A 4,914-nucleotide genomic window follows, 5' to 3' on the forward strand; every position below is an offset into this window, starting at 1 on the left:
ATAGGAGAAAGAACAACAAAAAGCACCTCACTTCTTTTAGTCTTGGAAGAAACTGTATTTGTATGGCCATGTTTGTTAGCTGCAATGCTAAGAACCATCCCTAGGCCAGAGCTTTAGTACTTTTATCATTAAATAAAGTTTTCCACTCTCTATTCTACCAGTACCTGTTGCATTTTAAGATTGTCATTTCTTGCTCTGTTTTCTGGAAACATGAAAAAATTTTTACCTTCCTCTTGCAGCAATCTGTTATGTGTCATCTTACGTCCATGACAGGACAAAGGGTAATGGGTTTAAGCTGAAAGAGGGCAGATTTAGATTAGATATTAGGAAGAATTTCTTCACTGTGAGGGTGGCAAGACACTGGCACAGGTTTCCCAGAGCAGCTGTGGATGCCCCATCCCTGGAAGTGCTCAGGGCCAGGCTGGATGGGGCTTTGAGCAACCTGGTCTAGTGGAAGGTGTCCCTGCCTGTGGCAGGGGCTTGGAACTAAATGATCTTTAAGGTCCCTTCCAACCCAAACCATTCTGTGATTCTGTGTTAGAGTGTCTCTCCTGGATTTTTGCTTGTCTATACTAAATCACCTCTTTCAGTCTTTTCTTGTAAGTGGTATTTCTGCAACCTCTAATGGTTCTTTTCTACAGTATAGTTCATTCAGTTATTTATTGACATGATATACACAAAACTTAACTAAGGAACTGTCACATACTGAGGAGCTCTATGTGTAACAAGGCTCTGATATGCAAATCTTTCCCCCAGATTGAGGTGTTTATGCTAATTAATATAATTAATGTATATACAAATGTATGTATAGTATATAGATATTCTATATCAAGATATATAGATTTTCCTTTCTAAATATATATATAAAAGCAACAAACTTATTATTTGCACTCATTCTTCACACCTTTCTTTCCTTTCCTCTAAAACAGGTCATCATGTTCACTGTTTTTCTCTGGTGCTCTCAAGCCTTTCCTCTACTTGCCCACCTATTTCCAAGATGAATATAGGAACCCACTATCCTGAACACTGTCAAATGTAGTTAAATCTGCCAGAACAATTGAAGAAAGCATGTAGAGAGCTGTAGGATAAGGTTTTCCCTCGCTTCCTTTCAAAATGTATGTGTATATATTCCCCTAGTGATGTAAGTGAACTAAACCTGAAACCACCTGCCTCCCAGACTTGCTTAATCTCAGTTTATTTCCATGATGATATGCCTGCCATTAACTCTTTCAGAATTAAGGTCACTTCATGCAAGTCTCTTCTGTTCCTCCCAAAATAAACATGAACATTGTTTTTTCCTTTAATCATTTGATAGCTAAGATCACCCCATTGTTAATGCATTAGTTTTGCTAAAATGAGAACTGAATCTTCCCTCTTCTCAAACCTCTTTTCAATGTCTGATGTTTGCCTTTACAAAGCAGCTTGTCATGCATCATTACTAGTCTGACAAATCTAATCTCATTGCTGGTGAAGATGTTGAAAGACCAGGCTCAGCACAGTTTCATTTACCATAAATCTCTCCCTACTCTTTACCTTACATACTAGCTTTTTTTCCCCCCAGAATTTCTTACTTTGTTTTGCTAATAGTTATCAAGTTAGTGCAACTACAAAGGATTAGCATTCATTAAAATGTGTGTAACTGGTCAAGGGAGCTTAAAATTACATAAATACCTCTACTCGGGGACTAACATTAAAAAAATGTTTAAATTTGATTGAAAATACAGCATGTGATAGAACTTGATCTTGTAGAAGCAGTTTATTGCCATGTTGGGGCTGGGGGCAGCTGACAATGCTGCCTGGGCACAGAGTAGCTCTGGAAAATCCTTTTAAGCCCTAAAGAGGAGATGGAAGAGAAGAAATTGCCTTTTATCTCACCTACTCAGCATTATGTTACTAAATATTACGCAAACATGCAGAGATTTATATGGCAAAGCACTTTAAAGCCTAAAATGTCCTGAAACAAGTGACTGCATGAGCGAACCTCTGGTTGAGTGGCTGAATAAGCACATGGCTATCACAATAACAGTGTATTCATCAGCTCTGGATCCAACACAACTAATGTGGTCCTGGCCCCTGCATTCTCAAACATTGTTACTGAATCAAATAATATATAAATCCTCTTTTAATGAATAAAATTATTTTCTTTTATTTTCCAGATTCATCCACATGGGACATACATAGGGATTCATTCTATCTTTGCCTTTGAAAATGTTCAGCAACATTTGGTGACAGTTTTTCCAAGAAGTAGAAAACATTCTTTAAAAACATTCCGTACAGAACACAGGAATGTTGTGGTTCATTAGCCGGGTTCTAATCTAAGTCACCTGATTCGTATTTACTTACTATACCAGTGTATAACCTCTGCATCTTGCTCCCTGGTACTGCCTAAGCAAGCTCAATTCACGATTCCAGTCCATTTTCTCCCAGCTAAAAATGTCCTAGACACATTTAAAAAAAAAAAAAAAAAAAAAGCCTTGATCTATTCAGATGCTATTAAAGGAGAAATGTATGTGCAGTCCAGAATGGTTTCCTGTACATTTTTATAAATACCTTTCCTGGCAGATTAAAAGCAAAACCAATGGCTTTTCAATCCAAATTCCATCAGCTGTAAGATTAGTGGCATAGTACTACAAATACCAGTGTTAAAACATCTCCAGAGTTCTGCCAGAAACCTGGAAAACCTCTTCTGGGGAAACCTTTCCGTTACCCAAGCTACTACTACCATGCCAGCACTTTATGCCAGCACGGTGTCAGCAATGTTGGAGGTAGGAGTAAGGATCCTCTCAGAGCACTCTTAAAACAGAATCAGAGCTAAACTACCTACGCTTATAGAATGGCAGCCTTGTGGTCAGTCTGTAGGACTTCCCATCCTTGGTTGGTAAAGTCTCTCCGTTAAGAAAGCAAGCACCTTATCTGCAGTTTTTAAGTTTCAGGTTTGGGGGTTTTTTTGTTCACATTTGGTCAACACTTCCAGAATTTGCTAGTGTCTTAGCTCTCACTTGTTGTGTGTGGCTTTGGTGGGTTGGTGGAACTGCACGGCAGAGCATTCAAGTTATGCTATGTGATACATAGGTGATAGCTACTTTTGCTTTTTAGCACTGTCAGAGCAAGGAGCAAAATGTTTCATAAACTCATTATGTTTTTACCTACATATGCACTTTCTTATGTGCTTTTCTCTAAAAAAGATTGTATGTCCATACAATGCAATGGTTTACATAGCCATAAAATGTGTGTTTGTGTGACTGACAAAAAATTCTTTCTTTCATTTCTTCTCTTCCATGGTAGCACTGGTCCAGATTCCTGCTGCACAAGATCCAGCCACTTCTGTTGGAGGCTCTCCACGACTGTATCTTAGCAATCTCTCTGCTTACTTCAGCCCACATACACAGCAACACTATGTGTAACTTTCCCTTAGACAAAGTTCCCACCCAATTCAGGAAGGCTTGCTAACTTTCTAACACCATCAAAGCAATAATTGCATTCAGTAGTACAAATCTGAGTGTCTTTGGTACCTGTCTGATACATTTTGACTGAGATGTAGGATTCCTGTAGCGGTCTTTCCACCTGTTCTTTTTGACAATAACAAAAATCCTGCTGATGTTTACTTAGTGTAGAATTTATAGGTTATTTGGCAATGATGTTATTACTTTGTAGAAGTGACAGCTGACACAAGGAGTACTTACCTCATATAGCCCAGCTATGACAAACAATATGAAAAACACCTTTGGACTTGCATGACAGGTCAGCAATACTTTTAACTGATATTAGGTAACTTTTAGGGCAGGAGGATAATGCTGAAAACAGAAGCGTAACCCACGCAGCTATGAAGGTCACATTAAATTGAGGGGAAAGGAAGGCACAGGGCTTGGGTTTTCCTGTTGGATAATCACCATGATGGTCTTTGTCAGTTCAAAGAGGTCATCTCAGAACCAGGGTGAATTGTTAACAGCTGGGCTGTGTCAGGAGGCATGCCAGGTTACCTTCTAGAAACACACCGATGATTAACCTCTAACGACCTTTTTAAATTTACGACCATAAGCAAAACTGAGAGCACAAATGATGCAAATGGCAGGCTCAGAGCAAAACTACGACTTTATGCAGACATTCAAAACCACGGTTGGTGACAAAATGCAAACCTGTTTGGTTTTGCAGCAGCATGTGTGCCAGGGGGGAGCTGGTGCGCTCCTCGCGGTGTGGTTTATTAGGCAGAGAGCGTGTGCCTCCGCTTTTCAAACAGGATCTTTGCTTCTCTTTCTCGAAAACTGGAGAAGCCTTCACATCAGCGTTTCTCAGGCTTTTTCGTAGCCCATAACCAAACCCGCCCAACACCCCTGCACGGAGCCGCGCGGTCCCGGTCCGCGCCACAGCCCCGCCCGCACAGCCGGGCGCAGGCCACCAGCGCGGCACGGCGCGACAAGCCGGGACTCAGCCGGCCCCGTCGCTGCTGAAACACACAAGGACGATGCGGGGACATCACGTTTTCTTCTGCCGTTTCATGAAACACCCTTTAAGACATTCCTCCTCCTGCCCGTCCTGGGCCGCCTGCCTCCGTCCTGGGCCGAGGTAACCGGAGGGCAGCTCCGACGGGAGCGCGCAGCCGGCGTGGGCCCGTTCCTGCCAAAGCACACCATGGCCAAACGCCGCGGGGGGCACCCCCAGCCTACCCCCTCCCACCCGCCGCCGCCGCCGCGGGGCTGCCCGGCCCGCCCGAGACACGCTCGCACCTGCGCCCCGGGCCTTCCGGCGCGCCGCGCCGCCGAGGAACTACAGCTCCCGCCGTGCTTTGCGCGCAATGCCCGTGGCCCTTCGGGCGCGGCGCAGCGCCGGCCTTGCTGGGGCACGTAGTGCGGCCGGGCGGGAGCGCGGCCCCTCCTCCGCCCGGCCGCCATTGGCCGCAGCCAGGCGCCGCCCGCC

This window comes from Falco cherrug, chromosome 7 (genome assembly GCF_023634085.1).
Source record: "Falco cherrug isolate bFalChe1 chromosome 7, bFalChe1.pri, whole genome shotgun sequence".
Lineage (NCBI taxonomy): Eukaryota > Metazoa > Chordata > Aves > Falconiformes > Falconidae > Falco > Falco cherrug.